Source organism: Dermacentor variabilis, unplaced genomic scaffold, assembly GCF_050947875.1.
Source record: "Dermacentor variabilis isolate Ectoservices unplaced genomic scaffold, ASM5094787v1 scaffold_29, whole genome shotgun sequence".
Classification (NCBI taxonomy): domain Eukaryota; kingdom Metazoa; phylum Arthropoda; class Arachnida; order Ixodida; family Ixodidae; genus Dermacentor; species Dermacentor variabilis.
This window is the reverse complement of record NW_027460467.1, coordinates 167,849-193,197: the sequence shown is the minus strand read 5'-3', so window position 1 is coordinate 193,197 and position 25,349 is coordinate 167,849. Positions and strand designations below refer to the sequence as shown.

The window sequence follows — 25,349 nt, the reverse complement described above, 5'->3', positions numbered from 1 at the left end:
ATCTAGCCTTTGCAGAAATTGCGGTAGGCCGCTTGTTAGTACGTGAAAACGAAGGCGGATCCGGTGTTTCGCAGGGCGAGAGCAATTCCTGTTTCTTCCATGCAAGTTGCGTCTCTGTCTTGAGCCGATACACAATCAATATGTTTTGCTTGGTGAATGACGGTTGCCGTGTATGTACCGTAGACTGGTCCAGTCTCATCGACAAAGCAGGCGCCCTCGGTGTCTCAGTATATGTCGTGAGCTTTGGCCCGGGCCCGGCGTCGGTGTCCGTGTGGCTGTGGGTGCATACTGCATAGTAATGGTTTGATAATGACGTCTCCATTCGGGTGGAATGCGTGGTTTCCCTCTCGTCTGGATGAGGGCTTCGATGCCAAGTTCTGATAGCGATATCCGTCCCGTTTCAGTGATGACCAGACGTATGACTTGATTGGTGTGGTGGACTTCGAATAATTCGGATGCCGCATTACAAAACCCCATTTGAAGGAGGGATTCTGTGAGGGCCCACAGGTAAGGTTCAAAGCCTTTCTTGGGGGTAACACGTATGATTCTGTCTATTTGGTGCTCGCCTGCTTTCAGCGTCCTCAGGTAAGGGAAGCTAGAGGTTAAGCGAGTGATGACAAATCCCCATATGAGTCACTGTACGTCATGCTCTATCATCCCTCATTGTCGGTTGGCCACCCGGCTAATCATGGTGAGCCTTCAAGAAAGGACGTTCTTAGTTTCTGGATAGCAAATGAGTTGTTGCCCAGATTGTTGAAGTGAGTTCGGAGAATTCACATGGTTTCTAACTCTGGAATTAGGGTTCCGTTAAGTTTCACGTCGAGGAGTTCTGCTTCAGCTTTCCCTGCTTTTTGCACTGCGGCCTGCTGAGCCCGATGATGCCTGGTTGCAGCCGCGCACGTAGATGTACGATTCGCTTCTTCAGCAACTGTTCATACCTTGTGAGGAAGCGCCATAACATGTACCGAACAGTAAACACAAGTATCCACACTGGCGCACATGTCACATCCCTTGACCCGTGGCACGGTACATTACTGTTGTTGTTGTTGATGATGATGATGGTGATAATGATGGCTCATTAGCATCCCCTTCAAAACGGGGTGGTCTGAAGGGGATCAAATAGTCGCCTAATATGCTTTAGTTAACCAGGCCCAGCTACGTGCTGCACGCAACTGCTATATGCAAATCGATGAGCAAAACGAGAACAAGGTGAAAGCGGGAGCCAACGTTTGGACAAGTGGATTTGTCTTTTTCAAGGCGACATATGCCTTCATCGCCACAGTATATATAGACCGTTTTTTCGTAGGCGCCGCCATATTGTGAACGCAGTGGCGCCGCCTATGAGCAGCGCCATACTGGCTTGGGTGAAAGCGGTCCTTTGCATGGCAGGTATACGCTCGGCGGTAGGTTCTGGCGTTTGTTTTCGCGGTCGTGCGGTCTGTTTAGTATGACGTGCGTCTTCTACGTGGTAAACGGCTCTGTGAGGCGTGCTGAAGTGGTTTAAGGCGTCGTGGCCAGAATTTCTGCTGGCGTTGAGGTGGACGGAACACGCAGCCCGATGTGTGCGCGCATATTTGAGCCTACAATCAGCCTTGGAGATCAATTGTGTAGTTCTGAATGTTCCAATCACTAATGTGACCTTAATGCATTATTATCATCTATTTCTAAGCTGCGGTTTAGGAGCCATGAAGCATACGCGACGATCGTAACGGCGTGGGTACCGTTCTGCTACGATAGGAGCTGTGCTGTTATACTTTGACAAGCGTTCAATCTATTCGCTGCAGGTTAAATTGCGTGACTACTTGGTTGGATGCATGAGGTTTCCACCCATGAATAAAATAGTTTTGGCTAGTAATAGCAGCATACCTCACAGTCCGTATTAAGCTTGTCCAGCAAAGCGACCGTTTACGAACTGCGCAAGCGTCCTAAGCAGTAGTGGGTGCTGAATAACAGATATATTTTTCTATATAGCGCATGGTCCAAGCATACGGCATCAGCGGTTATATATTTATAGACTTTGTGTGGCGTTAGCCCGTTTTCTCTTGCTTTTCAGAGAAACAGAATGATAACCGATTTTTTTTCTCGGTTGTGTTCGTTCAGTTCTCTACGACGCACTCACACGTATTACGGAAATTTTGCGCTCAAAAATAGCCATCGCATTCTTTTTATGCGTACCCTCTCATATAATATGGCTGTATACCGGCCAAAAAGGCAATGCCGAAGCACAGAGCGTATATATGTATCGTGCTGGCTCACTAACCGCAGTGATCGCTGTGTTAAGCAGCGCCATGGGCCTCATGCAGCAAGGCTAGCGTAGACATATGGTAATTTCAAGCATACTAGACTTGAAATGCGTGAGAACGATGTCAGTGTATCACAAATATTTGATAGCGCCTCCCGTTTAGGTGTTTCGTGGTTGCCTTAGGTTGGCCGTGCACGAACGTGCATGAACTCTTATGTTTTATGTTTTACTCTCTACGCCAATCGATCAGACAGTGAGCTGATTTGCCATTTAATGCTGGTAATAGAGAGACGCCGGTTTTCTTTGTTGAATTAAAATCGATATAAGTAAAATAGGAAAGAACACATACACGCACCGCGACTGATAATGCGCGTACACCGCGGCTGATTATGCGCGTCACATTTTTGCGCCCCCAAGACATATTTCTGCCTACAGTGGTTACGATGCACCGAAAGGCTTCCCTGACGACCTTATATGAACGAACATGGCACAAATTTCACAAAGTACGATCTAAAACATCTGGAAATCGTTCCGCAGCACGCGACAGCAATACTTTCAAGCAGGGCCGCGCCGGATCGCCCAAGCCAGAGAGGAGGAAAGGCTCTCCATGCGCCGTATCCTCCTCGCCCGATGAAACGGTCTATAGGTAGGGTTCTTCTAAAGGGGACAGTGGGTAACGCGGGTGGGGGCGGCAACGAGCGAAGGTGTGTTAGTGGCAAGGGTGGAGAATTGAGAATAAAGAAGTGCTGTGCACACAGCCGGTGAAACAGCCGCCTGTTGGCCACGTGTCAACGGCCGTGGGTCGGACCCGGCGTGTTTAGCTGCTTAGATTTATATATTTTTGTTTTGTTTCTTTCTTGCGGTGTATATTTCCGTTTATTTATTTATTTATTTATTTATTTATTTATTTATTTATTTATTCCATTTCAGTATGTTCTTTTATATTTTTTTCACGAGCACCGGTTTCTGCCGCTACTTCTATTATCTTTTTCGGAGACACGATGTCCCACGACCACCAGCGAAACAGGTAATAGAGGGGTGCTGTGCACGCCGTTGACACGCCGGCTGACACACGGTCGTTGACACGTGATTGACAGGCGGCCGTTTCACTAGCATTGTGCACAGCACTCCTTTATCCTCAATTTTACACCGTCGCCGCTAACACACCTTCGCTCGCTGCCGCACCCACCCGCCTTACGCCCTCTCCCCTTTAGAAGAACCCTACCTCTATATCACGAGTGTCACCAAACGGGTGGTGGACCCTTTATCATTGCATCCCTGTACTCGCAAATTTTCCCGGGTGATATCTGTAACCTTTCCGTAAGGGGCTAACGCTGTTCGAACTTGGTCGCCGTGAACGAAATGCAACAGCCAATAAAATTTCAGTCTGATGCCTTGGTTGCACGGATCATAAACGACGCAGGGTTGGTCTTTCACGTTGAAAGCTTCTGCCGCTAGCATCTTTTTCTTCGAAGCTTTATCACGGAAGGTCACCGCCCATACATGGTTCCTTTGGAAGGCGCCAAGGGCCACCACTTCCGCCAGCAGTGCAAGGCGCGCGAGCGCACCTCGCAAATCCGCGACCCGATACGGCCTGGTTTTAACGTCCGTGAGCAAAAATACTGTGTACAAAACTGATGTACCTGTAGGCAGATGGGGCAAAACAACTTCATAATCCGGGTAAGGCTTATCCGTATACACCTGGTGCCAGGGCCAAGGGCCGTTGTAACAGCCCCTACGGAGCAAGGCATTCCGCGTCGGTTCACCGCGGTGACCGGAAGTGGAATCACTGAACCACCGACGCGAAGTTGCTTATTCCTATACACCAGTTTGGATAGTTCCGATTCATCCGACAGCTATGTTCAAAAAAGAAACTGCGTCGGCCGGGAATCGAACCCGGGCCACCCGCCTGGCAGGAGAGTATTCTACCACTGAACCACCGAAGCAGAGTTGCTGGCTCCTATACACCAGTTTGGATCGTTCCGCTTCATCCGACAACTCTTTTCAACAAGAAACTGCGTCGGCCGGGAATGGAACCCGGGCCACCCGCGTGGCAGGCGAGTATTCTACCACTAAGTGCGCTTCTCGAATGGTTACCTTTTTTTTCTTTATTGCCTTTTCACAAATGAAAACAAAAAAGATCAAATACACGACATGCACATATGCTAAACACACCAGCCACAGCTCGGCCAGTGTAAGGCGTTTATAAGGGCTTCACAGAAGCCAATTGGTCTAGTACCGGAAGCCATTCCGGGGGTTCACATATGCTCTGAACAAGTCATGTGTGTATATAATACTCTCAACAAAATAGTGTCTTGCTGAGTGAGCCATGCCTGATATCCATTCTCGTCTTCCATACGCTATGCATGCAAAGTAGCATTAGCATATCACTCGGCGCTTCCCCTGTTTCTGCACGTGGAAGAAACCGGATTCCAAAAGGGCTTATCGGCAACTCATTTTTAAGTGTTCTTTGTAGGACGTCCCACAGAAATACGGCGTCATGGCAGTCAAGAAAAATATGCTCTATTGTTTCCGGCTTATTACAGATTAAGCAGTTTACCGACCAAGGTACAGAAATTCTTTACTTTGTAACAATGGCTTTACAGGGAGAGTGTCGGTATGTATTTCAAAAAAGAACGTTTTAAGAGAGGGTCTCACTGGCATTTTTTTAACACGCTTTAGCACATCGCGCTCAGGACCTAGCCTGTAGGCAGCTCGGTAAACCGGTAATGGTAAAAATTCATCGAGAATATCAGAATACAAACGCTTTTTCGTGACATCACAGAAGTATTCATATGAAAACCTTGCCTTGAGCAGGGGTACAGAAGTAACCACTTCACGCAAATAAGGACTGAGCGGTCCAGCTCCAAAAGAAACAGATGATACGACAAAGTCAGGTAGATAATCCTGAAATCGTGCTTGGATCACAGTCCTCAAAAACACATCAGTTTGGTCCCGCACAAAGAAGAATCTGCTCACCAACTGCTTGAAAAAGAGGTGCGAGAGCCCTAGCCCACCATTTTTCACCTTATAAAACAATTTGCACCGGCTTGTGTGTTCCCATTGCGATCCCCAAAAAAAGGTCGCAAACACTCTGTGTATTTTCTGAACCGAAGTTCTTGCTATGGTCATCACTTGCAACACGTAGAACACTTTTTCAATTAAAAAAATATTACAAAGGGGAGCTCTTGCAAACATTGAAAAGTTATGGCCACCCCATTTATCGGTAGCGCTTTTGACGCGTTTATTTTGCTCAGACCAATATTCCTCAGCATTGCGGTAGTTATCTCGCGAGGCACCAAGGTACTTTCCGGGGGAGACGGTCCAATTCATATTACAGTACACCGCGGGTGGGCTCTGCCAGTTGCCATGCCAAAATCCAAGACATTTCGGCCAACTGATCGCGCTACCAGTTGCTGTGCACAACGCCTTAGCAACACTGACAACTTCCTGCACGCTTCTTGCATCAGTGCAAAACGCGGCTATGTCGTCAGCGTAGGCTAAGACCTTAGTTTCACTGCTCAAAAACGCGTAGCCTCGAATACATGGTGTTGCAAACAAACGTAAACAAAAAGGCTCCAAGTATATCGCAAAAAGCAGAGGGGACAACGCCCATCCTTGTTTCACGCTCGACCGTACAGGAATTGGCATACTTAATTCTTTGTTGATCACTAATTTGGCTGTGCAATCGTGATACACCATTTTAACACCTTCAGTAATTACAGATCCAACATTTACGTGCTCCAGCAATAAAAACAGAACTTCATGTACAACTTTGTCGAACGCTTTATGTAAGTCTAGCTGAACCACAGCTACGCGATCATGCACTGCGTCACAACATTCCAGAATACTTCTTGCTATGTGTATGTTTGTAAAAATTGTTCTACCTTTAATGCCACAGGCTTGATGCGGGCCAACAAGGGACTTAATAACGTTTTGGAGCCTTCTAGCTAACACCTTCATGTATATTTTATAATCTGTATTGGTCAAACTAATGAGACGGTAGGACTCAACTGAAAGTAATTTTGCTGGATCGTTAGTTTTGGGGATCATTACTACGTGCGCTGTCCTGAACTAGAGTGGCGCTTGCCTTTTTTCATAGCATGCAGCGATCACTCGGTGTAGAGCCACAGCCATTTCTGCCTTAAAAAAATTGAATACGGCTGCACCCAGTCCATCTGGCCCAAGTGACTTGCCATTACCCAAGTCATCGATTGCCGCTTCAATTTCGGTCACGGTAATTTCAGATTCCATTGATTCTCTAACTGTGTCCTGGCATAATCTTGGCATAAGGGCCAGAAAGTGGGTTTTGAAGTACTCGGGGTCATAAATTCTTCCTCCTAGAAGTTCGATATAAAATTCAACAAAAGCAAGTTTTATCTCCTCACTTTGTCGTGTAATTTAGTTGCGATATCGAATTTCATTTATCTCCTTATTTGCAGCATGTTTCTTTGCTTCACTAAGCACACGCTTAGTGGGCGTTTTGCCCAGCCACAACTTTTCAGTGCGCGCCCTTATCATTGCGCCGCGGTACTTATCTTCGTCGATCAACTCGAGTTTTGCTTTCACCTCTCGTATTTCTTTTTTAAACGCTCCAGGCACTTCATTTCTACCCCTAGCATGTACACCAGCTCACTGTGTAACTGTTTCTCTTGTTGCCTTTCCTTGTGACGCAATACACATGCTCTATCGATGGCAGCAATTTTAATGTCGCATTTAAACTGCTCCCACACTGATATGGAACTGCTGGTTTCCGTATGCAGGGCATTTGAAAGATACTCCTTGGTTCTCGTGACAAACAATTCATCTTGCAGCAGTTTTTCATTGAACTTCCACAGGAGCCAATTAAACTTAACACTCTTTCGTTTATCGCCAATCGTAATCGAGGCATAACTATGATCGCTAAAGCTGAGATATTGTGTTTCATAAGAGGTACACAGTGGTACAAACTTCGCCGGTATGTATATTCTATCAAGCCTCGCATGGTAATCACCTTGAAAGTGCGTATGCCGTGCTTGGCCATCTCGCGTCATTGCATAACCAATGTCCTCAAGCTCTCTCTCAGTTACTATTGCGTTCAACAGCCCAGCGCTTCTATCGCGTACTTTGAGGCTCGTCATTTTGTCTTCAGCTGTACAGACGCAATTGAAATCCCCAAGAAACACAACATGCCGTTTTGTTTTCAAAAACCCTTCAGCATACTTAAAAAAAATTTCACGTTCAAGAATTTTGTTCGGTGCGTAGATGCACACAGCGCGCCACAGTAGTGCAGCAAAAATAAAATCACATGCGACAAGTCCACCACTTTCGCAGGTGGACACTTTTTTAACAACCGATATGCTATTGCGAATAAAAATGACGCAGCCTCCTGACCGTCCAACAGCATGGCACACACATACACTGTATCTAGATCGAAAGACTTGAACCATTTGTTCTATTTGCTCCTCACTCTCAATTTTTGTTTCGTGTACAGCCAGAAAGTCAACGTCATTCTCTAAAAGCATGCGACTAATCTGGCATTGCCGCCTGCGCGAACACATTCCCCGCACATTCAATGTCGCAACGCGTAGGCTAGACTTAAAGTTAGCCGCCATCTCATGGGGTTGCTTGGCCAAGCGTCCTACTCACATCGAAACTGTGGGGTTCTTGTGGTCATCGTTGAAGGCCACTGGAACGGGTCCTCCGCTATGCCGGAGGCGTTTCAGGGGCCACCCTACTGCCAGGTGGCACGTTCGGCTTCGGTTTAAGCAAAGACCGCCGCGTAGTCGATGCCTTCGTTGGAGGTTCGCCGGTGCCTGACACAGTAGTTATTCCTGTATTGCCAGTGTCTTCGTGAGCACGCTTTGCAGCGATGCTTCCGGCTATGCGCATCTCGAAGTCCGTTGCTTCCTGGCCGACTTCTTGCGGCAGTGACGATGACGCGCTTGCTGTCTTCACGCCTGCGTCACATGTTGCAGTCTCTGGCTTCGTTTCCGGGGCTGCAGCCAAGGGCTCACTCCCCCAGGCTCACTTCCTGGACAGCTCCTGGGGAGGGTTCAAGGGGCATTGCAGGAGTCTTCGCCACGTCTTTGCCCTCCCTGCTAGCTTCTTCGGCATCTGCGGCGTCCATCAGGTGTTCGGATACTACGTCCCTTTGAAGTGGGCCTGTAACGCTGGCATAAGAGCGCACACATTGGGAATCATCGTGGCCGAAGCGACGACAGACCCGACATCGTGGAACGCGGCACTCTCGCCGGATGTGTCCGGTGCCACGGCATCGGAGGCACAGCGGCGCTCTGCCAGGAACGAAGACGAGCGCCATATCCTCAGCAACACGCAGTTGGTGTGGTAGGTCGTCCACAGTGAGGCCCACATTTAATTTCAGCGTCACCGAGCGGGTGGTTGATCCTTTGTGGATGCAGCCCTTGACCTTCCACTTGTCCCTTGTTCCACTTGTCTCTGCTGATTTCCGTCACTTTTCCAAACGGCGCCAAAGCCACTCGCACGCCCTCGTCCGGTACGCCATGAAGCAGCCAGTATAGCTTCAGTCTGACACCTCGGTCGCGCGGGTCGATGACCATGCAGCGGTGGGTTGAACGCTTCAGCTCCTAATATTTTCCTCTTGCCTTCCTCGTCCTTAAAGGTCACTGCCCACAGGTGATTCATTTGGTATGCCCCGAGGGCAACCACTTCCGGCAGCAACGAAAGACGTGCAAGGCTATCTCGGACATGCTCCACTCGATACGGCCTGGCTTTCACATCGGCATGCAAAAAAAACGGTGTTTAAAACAGAAGCACCTGTGGGCAGATGAGACAGAACAACCTGGTAGTATTCAGCCGGCTTTTCAGTACACCTGATACCACGGCCCACACGGGCCGCTGAAACCGCCCCTACAAGGGAGCGCATGATAGCACGTCCGTACGCTGTGAAGGCTGGAAGTGGAATGCGTCTCGAATGATTACCTGTCTTGTGTGAACAAAAAGAAACTGTATTGTGCTTTGTGCGACGTTCTTTTCCCAGTGACATTGTACAGGTCCCTGTACGGTGGAGGCCCAAGCAGCGATGTTTTAAAGAGAGTAAAGAAAATGCAGGTCTCGCCAGGAACCAAAACCTTCGTTACCAGTTAAGAAGTTTTTGGAGAGAAAAGAACTATATTTACCGTGGGGAACGCACTGTTTAATTTGCAAGCAGCCAGAGACAATAGATCATGGTTTTTTAAACTGTCGGGAAGGCATGTTCTTCAGGGATGTATTGCAGAGGACACTACAGAAAGAATTTCTACTGGACCCGTATGGCATCCGTTACTTAAGCATTGATAATGAGGATGGGGTGCCTTTTGATTTAATTGTGCTCTTGGGCCTCCATTGTATTTGGCGCGCGAGAATGGCAGGATACCTTGCCGATAAAGATGCGCAGCCTGCACGCATGTATCTGAGGGAAAACATGCACTGGTTTGTCGCCATTCATAAAGCGGCAGGGGAACCACCCGAGTGGCTCCCAAGAGTATAACCGTTGGTAGCATTGCGCGAATTTTGATTAGACTGAGCCAGCACAATGCTGGTTGAATATGTGCACATAGAGAAAATGTATATTCTACTTTCGTATTCGTTTTGGTGAGCGTTGCCTCTTGTGAAACTATGCATCACAGCCAGGCAATAAAGAACCACCGACGCGAAGTCGTTGACTCCTGTACACCAGTTTGGATCGTTCCGCTTCATCCGACAGCTATTTTCAAAAAAGAAACTGCGTCGGCCGGGAATCGAACCCGGGCCACCCGCGTGGCAGGCGAGAATTCTACCACTGAACCACCGACGCTTTTTTTTTTCTTTATTGCCGGTAAGCAGCAGTGCACCGAAAGGACAACATAATGAACATATATACACAAGAAAAATTAATAAGTAAAAGCCGCCTGTTATATGTGAGCTGGCGTTGTCTAAAATTCTTTAAGATTAGCCAGGGGTTCTATCCTGGCCATCCAAGGCGGAGGGCACTCATGTGTAGCAAGCACATCAAGTAAGCGTGTTATTTGTTCTCGAAAGAAAACACGGGCTGGTCTTGCATCGGGATCGCAATAGAAGCCAGCCATGCGGGCTCGCCATATACAGTAGAGGCCAGTTAACATTATCTGATCAAAAGGTGTTCCGTCCTCGTCATCTATCGGTAGATATCTTATGCCATGTGGATCAAGAGGAAATTCTTTATTGTTCGCTGTAGAACATCCCAAAAGAAAACTCCCGCCCAACAGTGTAAAAAAACAAGGTCTATTGTTTCTGGTTGTTTGCATATGAAGCAATGTGAGCCCCATGGCATGTAAAAGCCCCTTTCTTCTAAAAACGTTGCAACTGATAGTGTTCCTGTGTGTAGTTTGAAAAAGAAAGTTTTCATACCCGGCGGTACCTGCATTCATTTAAGACGTTTCAAAACATTCTGGCCTGGGCCTCGACTGTATATAGTTCGGTACCGAGGTGGGGGAAAAAGGCTGTCCAATAGATCATTGCGCAGCCTTTTTTTTTGTGACCGTAAACAAATATTCTTCGGAAAACCGTACAGCAAGGAAACGAACACTCAGCACAATTTCCTTATAGAAACCGAACACTGCCCCCGGTACACTTTGAGAGCTTATATTAAACTCTGGCAACAAATGCTCAAGTCTAACCTTGCAAACCGATTGAAGAAATGGATCATCATTGTTCCCGAAGAAAAAAAAAACGTCCGACTAATTGCCTCACAAACAGGTGGGCCAGCCCTATCCCTCCATCTTTCACCAGTCTGAACAGATTGTTGCGGCTGCATCTCTCCCATTCAGAACCCCACACAAACACGGAAAAAACTCTGTGCAATTTCTGTACATTGGCTCTGTTACAAAAAATGAATTGCATAACGTACCATAGCTTAGCTACGAAAAAACAAGTTGCACACAGTAGCCCTTGCAAATACTGAAAGGTGTTTGGCTTTCCACGCCTCAGCCTTCTCTTTAACCCTTTTAAGCTCGCACTGCCAATATTCGTCACTCTGTTTATATGCTTCAAGTGGTACACCCAGGTATTTTGCTGGCGTTGTCGACCACGTGACATTCGCAAAGATAGCGGGGGTCTTAGGCCACTCCCCATGACAAATACCGTGGCACTTGCTCCAGTTTACTCTACTTCCAGTGATTTCGCCAAATTTTTTAACAACATTTATCGTTTGCAAAACGCTCTCCTTGTCATTGCAACACACGGCTACGTCATCAGCATAGGCCAGAAGTTTAACTACTGATGCTTGCATTGTAAGCCCATGAATACATTTATTCTCAATCACTGCCAAACACAGAGTCTCTAGATAAATACAGAACAGGAGTGGGCTGGCTGGGCAGCCCTGACGCACGGAACGTTGAATGCTGATGGGGGCCCCCAGTGACTTGTTAATTATAAGCTTAGTACTTCCGTTCCGGTACGCCATGGCCACCCCGTCAGTAATTATGGACCCGACATTTATATGCTTTAGAATGACAATTAAAATAACGTGGGCAACACAGTCAAAAGCTTTCTCCAAATCAAGTTGGAGAATAGCAACTCGCGACCTTAAGGCGTCACAACATTCTAGGATTGATCTCATTATGTGTATGTTTGTGCTAATAGTACGTCCCTTGATGCCGCATGTTTGGTGACTACCTACTATGGTTTCCATTGCTGATTGTAACCTGCCAGCGATGATCTTCATGAATACTTTGCAATCATTGTTGGTAAGTGATATTGGTCTGTATGACGTTACATGTTTTAGTTTCGTAGGCTCGTCGGTCTTAGGGATGAGCACGGTGTGTGCTTCTCCGAAAGAATATGGCAATGAGTTTACTTCATACGCTTCGTTAAAGACGTCAGCGAGAAGAGGCGACAAGTTTGATTTAAACCGTTTACAAAAATCGGCGCAAAGGCCATCCGGACCCGGCGATTTTCCAGTTTTTAAATCATCAATTGCGTTTTCCACTTCATGCGCTGATATCGGTGCCTCTAGTCCGGTCTTCGTGTCGTCGCTGAGTTGCGGCATGCGTCCCAAGAACGTGGCTCTAAAGGCATCTACGTCAACAGGACTCGATGCAAAAAGCTGTTGAAAGTGCTGGAAAAACACTTGCGCTATGTCCTCCCAGTCGGTTATTTCGTGATTATCTACTTCAAGTACATCTACGTGGTTACGCCGTGCGTGCCTCCTTTCGAGACCGAGCGCACGTTTAGTTGGAGCCTCATCTGCTGTCAATGCCTCAGCCCTTGCGCGTATAATCGCTCCCCGATATCGCTCTTCATCGCATAGCTCCAATTTTGATTTGATGCTACGCAAATCGTCTTTGTGTGCGCCCGGTTGGCTGCACTCTAAGGCCGTTAACTTTTCCAACACCACCCTTAGTTCTTTCTCTTTAGCTCTTTCTTCGTACTTTATTTTGCAGGAGCGATCGATGGCGGCCAGTTTAATTCGTTGTTTAAAATTTTCCTACCTTTCGGTGACTCGCAACACGTTGTTGTTTCCCACTTCTTTCAAATATTGCTGTACTTTGTTTAGAAAAAGCTCGTCAGTTAACAATATGGAATTCATTTTCCACAACTCCCACGTGAAAGAGGGGTGCTTTGCTTTGCGTCCAACATACATCTTGACCAAACAGTGATCAGTGAATGAAAGAGGCGTGACACCGTAGGTGTTACACAGGGGTATTACGTCTAGTGACACGTACATTCTGTCTAGACGAGCGTGACTATTGCCCTGGAAGTGTGTGTAATGAACGTCGCGTGTTCCAACCATACAGTCAGCCACGTCGTCTACGTCGAACTCGGCTAATAATTGAGTAATGACATGGCAGCTTTTATCATTTGTTCTCCGGCCTGTTCTGTCCCGATCTCGGAGTACACATTTAAAATCCCCCGGAATTATCACTTTTCTGTTCATGCAAATGTGTGTCCTTAAGGATGAAAAAAAAAACAGAGTGCGCTCTTCACAAACATTGGGTGCATATACACACAACACACTCCACGAATCATTACCAACATTAAAGTCAGCGTACACTAACCTGCCTGAAGGGCATGAAAAATAATTTTCGATAGATAAGCCGGGAAATTTCCTAATAAATAAAATAACACCCGCCGACGCACCTTTAGCATGGCTTACTACCGCGTAGTACAAAGACGTGAGCCTTAGTACCATGCCCCGGGTCTCCTCCTCCCCTTCAACTTTTGTCTCCTGCACCGCCAGAACGTCGAGGTCTTGGTCCACCATCATCCAGTACGCTTGGCTTTGTTTACGCTTGGCAGCCAGACCTCTCACGTTTAGCGTGCCTAAGCTAAGCGTTGGGTTGGTTGCCATTGCTAATACGGGAAAGAGAGAGGCCCGGAGCACGGTGCTCACTACAACGTCTAGCCAGCGACTAGACGCCTTCGGGACCGTCCGGTGGTCAGGTGTGGTCCGCCGACGGTTGTGGCTTGTCGCCGGCCTTCCTATCCCGATGAATGTTTGGAGAGGGCTTGAAGCTGCTCCTACTCGTCAAAGTTGTCTTTGCAGGTGGCCCGTCGGCATGGTTCTTTGCAGCTGTTTTCCCGTCGGTAGCGTCTAGCGGCCTCTTAAAGGTAGCGTTGCCGCTCGTATCCATAGGGTCGCTGGCTGGGGGCGGATTCCCACCTTCTGTCTCGCATGCACCTTCAACTACAAGGCAGTTTTCCTTGCTTTTCGCCCGCTCTTCTGCAGGACCCGTTGTCGTCCCATCTTTCTTTTCGAGGGTAACAAATACATCTTTTGTATCTTTCGCTGCCTTCGATGTCACCTCTGCATTGCTGGCGCTCTCCTTGTCACCAGCCCCCTTGGCAGCGTCCTCGGCTTCAGCAGCGTCCATCCTCATCTGCGCGACGACCTCGTTCGGTGTTGGCCCAACAGCTGCAGCGTACGTGCGCACACACTGATCTTCGGAGTGTCCAAAGCTGCGACATCGAGTGCAACGCGGTACCTTGCACTCGCGACGGATGTGTTCGACACCCTTGCACCGTAGGCACTGCATCGGCCGTCCAGGCGCTACGACAAGGGCCAGTTCACCGGCAACTCGGATTTGGTGCGGGAGGTCATCGACTTTCATCCCGCTCTTCAACTTCAACAGAACGGTCCGCGACGTTGAGTCCTTGTCGCCTACGCCTCTGACACGCCATCGTTCTCTCGTCACTTCCACGACCTTGCCAAAGGCTGCTAGCGCTGCCGTTATATCTTCGTCCGCCACCCAATACAGTAGCCAATGAAGGCGGAGGCGTACCTGTTGGTCTTGAGGGTCGACGATAACGCAGCGACGCCCCTTCATGTTAAGCTCTTTCAACACCAGCGTCCTTTTCGTTGCCTCGTTACTCGAGAAGGTGACTGCCCATACGTGATTGATCTGGTAGGCTCCAAGGGCCATGACGTCCTTCAGCAATCCAGTCAGGACGAGTGCATCTCGGAAGTCTTTGAACCTATAGGGCCTTGCTCGCACGTCGCCGTGCAAAAAAAACGGTGTTTTTCACGACAGGTCCCTTGGGGAGTGGTGGCAAAATAAACTAGTAGCTCGCTTCCTCGTCATCGTCGATAAGCCTGTTACCGCGGCCAGTGGCCGCAAAAGTCGCTCCTTCGGAGCCCATGATTCACACGTCCGTACAGCTCGGCTGCCGGAAGCAGAATGCTGAACCACCGACGCGAAGTTGCTGACTGCTATACATTAGTTTGGATTGTTCCGCTTCATCCGGCAGCTCTTTTCAGAAAAAGAAACTGCATCGGCCGGGAATCGAACCCGGGCCACCCGCGTGGCAGGCGAGTATTCTACCACTGAACCACCGACGCGAAGTTGCTGACTGCTATACACCAGTTTGGATCGTTCCGCTTCATCCGACAGCTCTTTTCAAAAAAGAAACTGCGTCGGCCGGGAATCGAACCCGGGCCACCCGCGTGGCAGGCGAGTATTCTACCACTGAACCACCGACGCGAAGTTGCTGACTGCTATACACCAGTTTGGATCGTTCCGCTTCATCCGACAGCTCTCTTCAGAAAAAGAAACTGCGTCGGCCGGGAATCGAACCCGGGCCACCCGCGTGGCAGGCGAGTATTCTACCACTGAACCACCGACGCGAAGTTGCTGACTGCTATACACCAGTTTGGATCGTTCCGCTTCATCCGGCAGCTCTTTTCAGAAAGAGAAACTGCGTCGGCCGGGAATCGAACCCGGGCCACCCGCGTGGCAGGCGAGTATTCTACCACTGAACCACCGACGCGAAGTTGCTGACTGCTATACATTAGTTTGGATTGTTCCGCTTCATCCGGCAGCTCTTTTCAGGAAAAGAAACTGCGTCGGCCGGGAATCGAACCCGGGCCACCCGCGTGGCAGGCGAGTATTCTACCACTGAACCACCGACGCGAAGTTGCTGACTGCTATACACCAGTTTGGATCGTTCCGCTTCATCCGACAGCTCTCTTCAGAAAAAGAAACTGCGTCGGCCGGGAATCGAACCCGGGCCACCCGCGTTGCAGGCGAGTATTCTACCACTGAACCACCGACGCGAAGTTGCTGACTGCTATACACCAGTTTGGATCGTTCCGCTTCATCCGACAGCTCTTTTCAAAAAAGAAACTGCGTCGGCCGGGAATCGAACCCGGGCCACCCGCGTGGCAGGCGAGTATTCTACCACTGAACCACCGACGCGAAGTTGCTGACTGCTATACACCAGTTTGGATCGTTCCGCTTCATCCGGCAGCTCTTTTCAGAAAGAGAAACTGCGTCGGCCGGGAATCGAACCCGGGCCACCCGCGTGGCAGGCGAGTATTCTACCACTGAACCACCGACGCGAAGTTGCTGACTGCTATACACCAGTTTGGATCGTTCCGCTTCATCCGACAGCTCTTTTCAAAAAGAGAAACTGCGTCGGCCGGGAATCGAACCCGGGCCACCCGCGTGGCAGGCGAGTATTCTATCACTGAACCACCGACGCGAAGTTGCTGACTGCTATACATTAGTTTGGATTGTTCCGCTTCATCCGGCAGCTCTTTTCAGGAAAAGAAACTGCGTCGGCCGGGAATCGAACCCGGGCCACCCGCGTGGCAGGCGAGTATTCTACCACTGAACCACCGACGCGAAGTTGCTGACTGCTATACACCAGTTTGGATCGTTCCGCTTCATCCGACAGCTCTCTTCAGAAAAAGAAACTGCGTCGGCCGGGAATCGAACCCGGGCCACCCACGTGGCAGGCGAGTATTCTACCACTGAACCACCGACGCCAAGTTGCTGACTCCTATACACCAGTTTGGATCGTTCCGCTTCATCCGACAGCTCTCTTCAGAAAAAGAAACTGCGTCGGCCGCGAATCAAACCCGGCCCGGGCCACCCGCGTGGCAGGCGAGTATTCTACCACTGAACCACCGACGCCAAGTTGCTGACCCCTATACACCAGTTTGGATCGTTCCGCTTCATCCGACAGCTCTTTTCAAAAAAGAAACTGCGTCGGCCGGGAATCGAACCCGGGCCACCCGCGTGGCAGGCGAGTATTCTACCACTGAACCACCGACGCGAAGTTGCTGACTGCTATACACCAGTTTGGATCGTTCCGCTTCATCCGGCAGCTCTTTTCAGAAAGAGAAACTGCGTCGGCCGGGAATCGAACCCGGGCCACCCGCGTGGCAGGCGAGTATTCTACCACTGAACCACCGACGCGAAGTTGCTGACTCCTATACACCAGTTTGGATCGTTCCGCTTCATCCGACAGCTCTTTTCAAAAAGAGAAACTGCGTCGGCCGGGAATCGAACCCGGGCCACCCGCGTGGCAGGCGAGTATTCTATCACTGAACCACCGACGCGAAGTTGCTGACTGCTATACATTAGTTTGGATTGTTCCGCTTCATCCGGCAGCTCTTTTCAGGAAAAGAAACTGCGTCGGCCGGGAATCGAACCCGGGCCACCCGCGTGGCAGGCGAGTATTCTACCACTGAACCACCGACGCGAAGTTGCTGACTGCTATACACCAGTTTGGATCGTTCCGCTTCATCCGACAGCTCTCTTCAGAAAAAGAAACTGCGTCGGCCGGGAATCGAACCCGGGCCACCCGCGTGGCAGGCGAGTATTCTACCACTGAACCACCGACGCGAAGTTGCTGACTGCTATACACCAGTTTGGATCGTTCCGCTTCATCCGACAGCTCTTTTCAAAAAAGAAACTGCGTCGGCCGGGAATCGAACCCGGGCCACCCGCGTGGCAGGCGAGTATTCTACCACTGAACCACCGACGCGAAGTTGCTGACTGCTATACACCAGTTTGGATCGTTCCGCTTCATCCGGCAGCTCTTTTCAGAAAGAGAAACTGCGTCGGCCGGGAATCGAACCCGGGCCACCCGCGTGGCAGGCGAGTATTCTACCACTGAACCACCGACGCGAAGTTGCTGACTGCTATACACCAGTTTGGTTTGTTCCGCTTCATCCGGCAGCTCTTTTCAGAAAAAGAAACTGCGTCGGCCGGGAATCGAACCCGGGCCACCCGCGTGGCAGGCGAGTGTTCTACCACTGAACCACCGACGCGAAGTTGCTGACTCCTATACACCAGTTTGGATCGTTCCGCTTCATCCGGCAGCTCTTTTCAGAAAAAGAAACTGCGTCGGCCGGGAATCGAACCCGGGCCACCCGCGTGGCAGGCGAGTATTCTAGCTACCACTGAACCACCGACGCCAAGTTACTGACTGCGATACACCAGTTTGGATCGTTCCGCTTCATCCGACAGCTCTCTTCAGAAAAAGACACTGCGTCGGCCGGGAATCGAACCCGGGCCACCCGCGTGGCAGGCGAGTATTCTACCAATGAACCACCGACGCCAAGTTGCTGACTCCTATACACCAGTTTGGATCGTTCCGCTTCATCCGACAGCTCTCTTCAGAAAAAGAAACTGCGTCGGCCGCGAATCAAACCCGGCCCGGGCCACCCGCGTGGCAGGCGAGTATTCTACCACTGAACCACGAGCATGGCATCGTAGACACACTCCTAACCCAACCCATACATACTAAGATAGATCCCGACACACACACACAGCGCAGGTTCTGCGACAATCACACAGCCACCCTGTACCGCATGGCATGTAAATGTCAACACAATCCAGCTCGTCCAGCTCGGTTCCGAAGACCCAAGAAGCCCTCGTGAAACGGGCGAAGACAGTGACCCGCGCCAATGGGATCCCGGACTAAGGATTCCACTCGCTGATCTTCTCATTTCAGACTCAATAAATGTTTTATTCTCTCTCTCTCTCTAGCAGTTGCAGGCTCCACGTAGCTGGACCTCGTTAATTCAAGCATGTTAGGTGACTATCTGCCACCACCCCATTTCGAAGAGGATGCCAATAAACCATCATTATCATCATGAACAACAGCAACGTAGTGTGTTTGCCTAAAGGCAAGGCATATTCTTGATATTCTTGCGAACACTTCCGCTATGGTATCGAACTTGTTGGGCTGCTGTCGGAGGTGGCTGCACTCGGAGCTATTCGGAGCATAACAAACGAATTTCCAATTTGCAGTAACGTTCAAGGACCAAGTAGGAAAGAATACAGTGGTTATGGACACCCTTAACGAGAGGAACGAACGCTGCATGGCATGATGATCGACTCCTGCGACCGAGGCGTATGTTCGTCTGAAGCTCGACTGGTTACATTATGGCGTACCCGACGACGAGGTGCGAACGGCTCTTGCGGCCTTCGTAAAGGTGACAGAAATTACCAGAGAAGAATGGAAGGCAAAAGGCTGCATTGGTGAAGGACAGGCAACGCCCTCTGTAAAGCTGAAACTGAAGGAAGGCGTTACCATCGAGGATTTGCCTCATCAGTTACGTGTCGCTGAAGTGGTCGCACTAGTTGAGTAACCTGACGCTGAGGTCGTCTCACGGATCTGGCTGCGTACTCATCGCTGTCGCAGCGCTCTGGCTGCCCGTTGCTTGGTGACGTAAGGAGACAGCTCTCATAGAGGGGCGCGGCTTTGCGCTTGCTGCAGCATCGTAGTTTATTGCAGCATCCCAGCATTGCAGTTTATTCTAATAGTGAACATTCTTCGTGCCACAGTTCCACGGGAAACCACTTTTTATCCAAACGCAAAAGTTAATGTTGCTTATACCGTGAGCTCGCTTCAGTTTACATTACAATTAGCCACCTGAAACTAAAATTTTGAAAGTTAGTCAGGATTTGTTGTAATTAGCGACTAATTACCACGTCTCACCTTTCACCCTGTGGTCGGCACCACTGACGGCACGGCTCCGAAAGAGCCGTCATTTCGTAGAAATATTTTTGTTGAGAAGTCTTCGTAGAAACGCCATGTATACTAGATTTTTCCGTAAGGCAAGTTCGTGTACTTAACATCGACAACTCTCAACTTTTCCTGCTGTGTCTATCTAAAACCATAATGCCTATTGCATTGCCTCCTTCCTTTCACTCGTTTTGTCTACACAAAAAGCTTCTAATATTTCCCTATCATGTACCTCTGGAGCCGTTTGAGCACGCGAGCGCTGTGAAACTGTGCATGGATGCGTGAGCACCCGCGGCAGCGGTCAGCCAGATGGCCATCGGCCACTAAAGCACTACATGCTCCTCGGCATTCCCCAAGGGAATCATTTAAACACGGGCCTATTCGGGCGATACAGCATTTGCCACATGGCAGGGGAACCACGTAAACCCCAGCCTGCATGACAATAAGGAAAGCGCGCGGCATGCTTTTTCACACAAGCATCCGTGTTTTGCGCTCCACGTACCAAGCGACACGTGGTAAATAAAGCTCCACTGGCTGCGCGTCCTCTTCCTGCAGGAGACTGCTGTGCAGCTCATGAACAAGACTTCGCTGCCCAACACCGTGGTGGTCCTCTTTTCGTTGAGCGCCGCCGTGGTCAAGTTCACCGTCTCCCCGACAGTGCCGGCGCCTAGCGGTTACGGTGCCGCCTGCAAGAGCGCCTCAATCGAGGAGTACCGCATGGTGAGCCGCTGTCACCGCTTTTCTTCTGGCGTGTGTCTGTGACGTTAGCCAGTAAGTCTCCTTAATATAAATAGACGTAACTTCCTTTGGTTCACAAGCCGTATAGTGGTTCCATCAAACGAAACGAAAGAACCGTTGTTCAGGAGAAACGTTAGACGCCCGAAACCATAATGTACACTCATTTCGTTACATAATCGAAGGATGTTCCGACACTATTAGCGTACGTCGTCAGGCCACGAGCAGCAATAGTAGCAAAAAAACAAATTCGGACTATCGGCGCTTCGCCACTGGAGGCATGAAGAATGCACAGAGCCTACACAACACCCTTGTATTAACAGCGCAAAACGTAGACGAGACACGAGACGAGAGGACGACACCACAAGCGCTGACTTTCAACAACGTTGAAACTTAGCGTCCAGCAGGCTAACAGGAATCTGGGTATTCATGTCAGGGATTGCCCCTCTAAAGCTTGCACCGCGGAATTCAGACGCTGTAAAGTGCTGAAGAAACACAATGACCAGCTGGTCCGGGAGATAATTGAGGCAGCCGACATTACCAGACTTCGTGATCAATGCGTTAATTAGCACGCCCTCCTTGTTATTGACAGAAAAAGAACTTGAGCTTTTGCACGTGCAATCACTATCTTGAGTGCAAAAAAAAAGAAAAAGTGCGTGTTTCACATGATGGGCGATCACGTGTCTGTGACACATGTGGGCAATGGTATAAGAAGCCGTATTTCTTTCAATTAAACGTTGTTGAAAGTCAGCGCTTGTGGTGGCATCCTCTCGTCTTGTGTCTCGTCTACGTTTTGCGCTATTAACACCAGGATGAAAAACCAACAAGCCCAAACTGCTATTCTAGCTACACAATACATGCTGCCTCGGCCACGCTCGAACTTGTGTCCTGCGTTCCGCCGCGGCCACGGTGCAGCCAACAAAGAAATGTGGCGTTTCGGCAGAACTCGTGCGAGTAGCAGCTTTAAAACTGAAGGGAGCAACGAAAGCATTGACCACGCCCACCCGTCAATTTTAGAGCTGGCCTCTCTAGGTGAGCCCTCCCGGACTTTGCTTATCTTATTGTGCTGCTGCTGCCTTGTCGAACAACTCCCGCGCAATACAGCACCGATTCGTTGTATAGGTATGTACACCCCCCCATCTGTACTCAACTCTACATATGCGCCGTCGGCCGACTGTGTTCTTTACGTAACTACGCGCAGGGAACCGACAAGCGGTACCTAATTATACTGACTGTAACAAATGTACGCCTTCAAGCGCTTAATTTTTTCATCAAAGCGAGGCTTTGTATGCCTGCTTTCTCAGAGTTTAACTGACAGTCTGTTCAGTCGGCTTCTTGCCGAGTAAGGTGGCCTTACAAAAATCTTTTTTTTTTGTCTTTCTAGGGAAATATTACGGACCAATGTGTAACTATCCCTGAAAAAAAAAAAGCATGCCGACAGTTTGAAGATTTTCTGCCGCCATTTGTCACCTCCCTGCTACCAATCGGAACACATCTTTTTTTGCAGTAGGTTTGCAGAGCTCTTGTGGCCACAGGAAGCAGAAAGTGTGCTAAATTTCACAGAAGTTACACGCATAATAGACCAAGATGGCAGTAAATAGCTTGCTCTCTAGGCAGCGGATTTGCGCCATGGTGGTTCAGGAGTGAAAAATTGAGCGAAATTCCCGTCTTGGACCAAATTTAGATATGCACACAAGAATGGACACGACAGCGTCAAATGCTGCGAGCAGAACATGTCAAAGAAAGTCAGCAGCCGCATCATAATTTTGAGAACACCAGAGACGACAAACTTGCACTTTGAAAATACATCCAACACATAACACGGATGTCGCTTTTTTTTTGTACAGGTAACAGCGAGCAAGGCTATCAGTATACTATATAGCCATGATTGTAAGTACCTCGAAAAGGTCCAATCAGCAGCTGAATTCTTTTCAGAATCATTACCCTTACGGCCGCGCATACGAGATCCTGGCAGGACAGGGGCTGTAAAGTAAATCAGAGATAACAAAATGCCATGTACCCCTCGTTAATGACGTTTTCTTAACTGTGATTTACCGTAAAGCTAGTGTCGTGCCAGGTTTTCTTCGTCCTTGTTTCACTGCGCCACAAACGCGGACAAAGATGTAGGGCGCCTGTCTAACTCAAACCAGGGCGTTAACGAGGCAAAATAATTTTGCGATTACACCTTACTCTCAACACCTCGTCGCTGGTCGCTTTTTCGCCAATAAACTCAATTTCACTAACAAAATTTTTTATTGATCATTCTACATTAAAGGCAAAATTTCCAGAAATATATGTTGGCCAGATAGCACCGCAAGTTTAGTATTTCCTCATTAACGCTCGTAAATATTACTTTTCTTGTCTACACTGCCGTCAGGCTCCAATCCCTTAAATTCAAATTCACGTATTAAATACGTCTGCACTCACTGGAGAGTATGCCGACCAATGAGTGGTTTATATATCTTACGTAAGGTTGTTCTAAACTGAAAGTTTGCTTTCAGATGTTCCAATCTGAAATGGGCATGTTTTCTGTAACCTACCGCAAAACTTCAACACATGGATGTTTTAAGCTCGGAGCGCGGTGCGAAGAACTTTAACGCGATTGACACATTCACGAGTGATAACGTAAAAGATAAATACCGTAATGACATTGCTTCGAAAGGCTTACTGAACTTAAATATGACAACCTGTGCCTTCTAAGCTATCGACAATAAAAAAAATTATGAGCGAATGAAAGTAATACTGATTTAATGCAGTGGCAGAAAGTATCTGTCACTGTGTCTGCGAAATCCAGGGAGAACACGGGGAAAGCGGGGGATGGAAATACAAGACGATCAGCAAAACCAGAACAAGATAAAAGCGGGTGCCAATGTTTCCACACGTGGACTTGCCTTTTTCAAGGCGACATATGCTTTCCTCGGTACAGTATAGTATAGGTAGGGTTCTTTTAAAGGGGAAGAGGGGTAGGCCGGGTGGGCGAGGCAACGACCGAGGGGGTGTTAGCGGCGAAGGTGTAGAACTTAAAATAAAGGTGTACTATTCAACGTCGGAGGAAGAATGTGTGGTAGCGCCATGTGTCAACCGGTTGGCATGTCACTGTAGGTTCCTTTTTTCGTGGAAGGGGCCTGGACGACGACGGAAAAGGGGGGGGGGGAGGTATTATTTCCTCCGATGGAGCTCACTTAACTATCGTCTCTGCAAGAGAGTATACAAGAAGTGGCAGAAAATTGTGCTCGTAGAAGAAAAAAAAATGTAATAGATATATAAATAAAAGAAGAAAAGAAAGGCAGGAAGGCAAAGAAACAGCATTAAGAGACACAACAAAAAATAAAGAAGTGATGTTGCCTATTGCTGTTACTGGAAATTTAGCATAGCGAGTAGATTCTAAAGCTCCGTTTGAAGCGTTTACGCCTGTTGGTTGCAATGTCTTGAAGTTGTGGATGAAGTGTCATTCTGTGTATTTTCTGTCTCGCGCGGAACGGAAATTTGACTGTAGGATGTAGAGTTTAAGTTCGCCAAAGTTATGACCTAGTTGGTCGGAGCGCTGGGCAATGACTTTGGAAAGCTTTTTAATTGTGTCCGCGCGATGCCCGTTTAACCTGACGTTCATTGATGTACCGTATCACCGATATGTTGTTTCTTGCAGAAGGACATTCAAGCATATAAATCACATCGGCACTAGCGCAAGAAAAGCTAGTTTTCACTTCCTGTGTATAACTATTTGCGGTGTTTTTAATTTTATAGTCACTTTGAAGGTGCCTGCAGGTTTGCATCTGGGGCCACAACATGCTTTTATTACAGGGGAATGGTGTTGGCTGACTTTTGCGTGCACCAACATGTTTCTTAAGGTTTATGTTTCAGTGATGGGTCACCGCTGGTACCACTGGGAATTCTTTTCTTAGACGCTCGTTACGTGATCATATTGTCTGGCATTTTCGTAGGATGTTTATGTTTGGTAGGCCATTAGAATATTTTGTTATGAAGGCTGATGGTCTCTGATTCTGGTTCAGGCTATTTCTTGACGACTTCCGGCTGCCTCTCAAATCTTCACGCGAGGTTATAAGCTTTGCCGAGAGGAACTTGCGGAGTGTTTCTGCTAGCGTTGCTTTAAGATCATTTAGGTGGTGGATATAATCGTTGTCCTCGCTGCAGATTTTTCTTATTATTTTCGCTTGTCCAACAAATATTTCTCGCTTGCACTGTCGCGGGTGATGACAGCTGTAGTCTAGATATTGCCCGCTATCCGTAGGCTTCCCGTAAAGCGTCGTTCTCAGTTTTCCATTTTTTATGCAGAAGGTCGTGTAGAGCAACTTGATTCCCGTCGGAAAGGGCCCCAATATGTCCATGCCAATCAGCTCGAATCGTCGGCAAGCAGGCTTGATGGGCCGTATCACTCTTATCGTCGTTGTCTTGGGCTGCTGAATGTCTCGGCGCGTCTTGACGTAGTTAGCGATAGCATTAGGTTGTTAACAGGTAAAATGTGGTTCCCAGAAAGAAGTGTGAAATACGCATGCTTTGCAAGGTATACTGAAGTTGTCGTTCATGTCTGAGCGTCGCATATGCAGAGCGTGCCTATGTGGCACGCCCTCCTCCCATTACCGACAACTGACTGAGCTCAGAAGACGCACTGTGAAGCGACAAATCTTATGTTACGTGCGCCCCAGTGACACTAGCCAACTACTGACAACAGGAAAGAATGAGGCTCTACCATTACTGACTCTGCACCTGCCAATATGATCTCTTTTGGACGGACGTTTAGGCGGCCGAGTAAGCAACGCGCGTCCTCCTCCATACTATCCACGAAAATACACATTTTGACGCGCAAGATTCCGCAACATAAAGTCCCCGTGGATACAAGGTTCACGATCAAAATGTCCCACGTTTCTGGGTGGGACCTTTCTGGGTCGAGCAAACGCGAGACAGAAGCTCTCATTAGCTACGATAACTCGATGTTCTTCTCGCCCGCCTGTGGATGAAAGGACTTCGTGACAGCCGAAGTTTGGCGTGTTGTGAGCGCCAAAACAGAAAGTAGTGGAGTCTTTGTGAACATCCTAAATAAAGTTTAAACAACGCTAGGGTGACTAGAACTGAGAAGTGTGAAGAGCGCGGAGCACTTCCCTTGCCCGGTGATGTTGCCTTGCGTGATCCTTCCGCC

General features: G+C 48.7%; 22 non-coding genes and 1 pseudogene across 22 annotated transcripts; all 23 read right to left on the bottom strand.

The window, feature by feature from the left end:
• Positions 1-8,234: 8,234 nt before the first annotated feature.
• LOC142568677 (uncharacterized) lies at positions 8,235-13,550 on the bottom strand (annotated as a pseudogene).
• TRNAG-GCC (transfer RNA glycine (anticodon GCC)) lies at positions 9,967-10,037 on the bottom strand. Its single transcript has one exon. It is a non-coding gene; the product is annotated as a tRNA-Gly (tRNA).
• Positions 13,551-14,967: 1,417 nt separating the features above from the next.
• TRNAG-GCC (transfer RNA glycine (anticodon GCC)) lies at positions 14,968-15,038 on the bottom strand. Its single transcript has one exon. It is a non-coding gene; the product is annotated as a tRNA-Gly (tRNA).
• Positions 15,039-15,109: 71 nt separating this feature from the next.
• TRNAG-GCC (transfer RNA glycine (anticodon GCC)) lies at positions 15,110-15,180 on the bottom strand. Its single transcript has one exon. It is a non-coding gene; the product is annotated as a tRNA-Gly (tRNA).
• Positions 15,181-15,252: 72 nt separating this feature from the next.
• TRNAG-GCC (transfer RNA glycine (anticodon GCC)) lies at positions 15,253-15,323 on the bottom strand. Its single transcript has one exon. It is a non-coding gene; the product is annotated as a tRNA-Gly (tRNA).
• A 72-nt stretch (positions 15,324-15,395) lies between these two features.
• TRNAG-GCC (transfer RNA glycine (anticodon GCC)) lies at positions 15,396-15,466 on the bottom strand. Its single transcript has one exon. It is a non-coding gene; the product is annotated as a tRNA-Gly (tRNA).
• Positions 15,467-15,538: 72 nt separating this feature from the next.
• TRNAG-GCC (transfer RNA glycine (anticodon GCC)) lies at positions 15,539-15,609 on the bottom strand. Its single transcript has one exon. It is a non-coding gene; the product is annotated as a tRNA-Gly (tRNA).
• Positions 15,610-15,681: 72 nt separating this feature from the next.
• On the bottom strand, positions 15,682-15,752 carry TRNAC-GCA (transfer RNA cysteine (anticodon GCA)). Its single transcript has one exon. It is a non-coding gene; the product is annotated as a tRNA-Cys (tRNA).
• A 71-nt stretch (positions 15,753-15,823) lies between these two features.
• TRNAG-GCC (transfer RNA glycine (anticodon GCC)) lies at positions 15,824-15,894 on the bottom strand. Its single transcript has one exon. It is a non-coding gene; the product is annotated as a tRNA-Gly (tRNA).
• Positions 15,895-15,966: 72 nt separating this feature from the next.
• TRNAG-GCC (transfer RNA glycine (anticodon GCC)) lies at positions 15,967-16,037 on the bottom strand. Its single transcript has one exon. It is a non-coding gene; the product is annotated as a tRNA-Gly (tRNA).
• Positions 16,038-16,109: 72 nt separating this feature from the next.
• On the bottom strand, positions 16,110-16,180 carry TRNAG-GCC (transfer RNA glycine (anticodon GCC)). The gene has a single exon. It is a non-coding gene; the product is annotated as a tRNA-Gly (tRNA).
• A 72-nt stretch (positions 16,181-16,252) lies between these two features.
• Positions 16,253-16,323, bottom strand: TRNAG-GCC (transfer RNA glycine (anticodon GCC)). Its single transcript has one exon. It is a non-coding gene; the product is annotated as a tRNA-Gly (tRNA).
• A 72-nt stretch (positions 16,324-16,395) lies between these two features.
• TRNAG-GCC (transfer RNA glycine (anticodon GCC)) lies at positions 16,396-16,466 on the bottom strand. Its single transcript has one exon. It is a non-coding gene; the product is annotated as a tRNA-Gly (tRNA).
• A 219-nt stretch (positions 16,467-16,685) lies between these two features.
• TRNAG-GCC (transfer RNA glycine (anticodon GCC)) lies at positions 16,686-16,756 on the bottom strand. The gene has a single exon. It is a non-coding gene; the product is annotated as a tRNA-Gly (tRNA).
• Positions 16,757-16,828: 72 nt separating this feature from the next.
• Positions 16,829-16,899, bottom strand: TRNAG-GCC (transfer RNA glycine (anticodon GCC)). The gene has a single exon. It is a non-coding gene; the product is annotated as a tRNA-Gly (tRNA).
• Positions 16,900-16,971: 72 nt separating this feature from the next.
• Positions 16,972-17,042, bottom strand: TRNAG-GCC (transfer RNA glycine (anticodon GCC)). Its single transcript has one exon. It is a non-coding gene; the product is annotated as a tRNA-Gly (tRNA).
• A 72-nt stretch (positions 17,043-17,114) lies between these two features.
• TRNAG-GCC (transfer RNA glycine (anticodon GCC)) lies at positions 17,115-17,185 on the bottom strand. Its single transcript has one exon. It is a non-coding gene; the product is annotated as a tRNA-Gly (tRNA).
• A 72-nt stretch (positions 17,186-17,257) lies between these two features.
• On the bottom strand, positions 17,258-17,328 carry TRNAG-GCC (transfer RNA glycine (anticodon GCC)). Its single transcript has one exon. It is a non-coding gene; the product is annotated as a tRNA-Gly (tRNA).
• A 71-nt stretch (positions 17,329-17,399) lies between these two features.
• TRNAG-GCC (transfer RNA glycine (anticodon GCC)) lies at positions 17,400-17,470 on the bottom strand. The gene has a single exon. It is a non-coding gene; the product is annotated as a tRNA-Gly (tRNA).
• A 72-nt stretch (positions 17,471-17,542) lies between these two features.
• On the bottom strand, positions 17,543-17,613 carry TRNAG-GCC (transfer RNA glycine (anticodon GCC)). Its single transcript has one exon. It is a non-coding gene; the product is annotated as a tRNA-Gly (tRNA).
• Positions 17,614-17,685: 72 nt separating this feature from the next.
• TRNAG-GCC (transfer RNA glycine (anticodon GCC)) lies at positions 17,686-17,756 on the bottom strand. The gene has a single exon. It is a non-coding gene; the product is annotated as a tRNA-Gly (tRNA).
• A 72-nt stretch (positions 17,757-17,828) lies between these two features.
• On the bottom strand, positions 17,829-17,903 carry TRNAG-GCC (transfer RNA glycine (anticodon GCC)). The gene has a single exon. It is a non-coding gene; the product is annotated as a tRNA-Gly (tRNA).
• Positions 17,904-17,975: 72 nt separating this feature from the next.
• Positions 17,976-18,046, bottom strand: TRNAG-GCC (transfer RNA glycine (anticodon GCC)). Its single transcript has one exon. It is a non-coding gene; the product is annotated as a tRNA-Gly (tRNA).
• Positions 18,047-25,349: the final 7,303 nt, after the last annotated feature.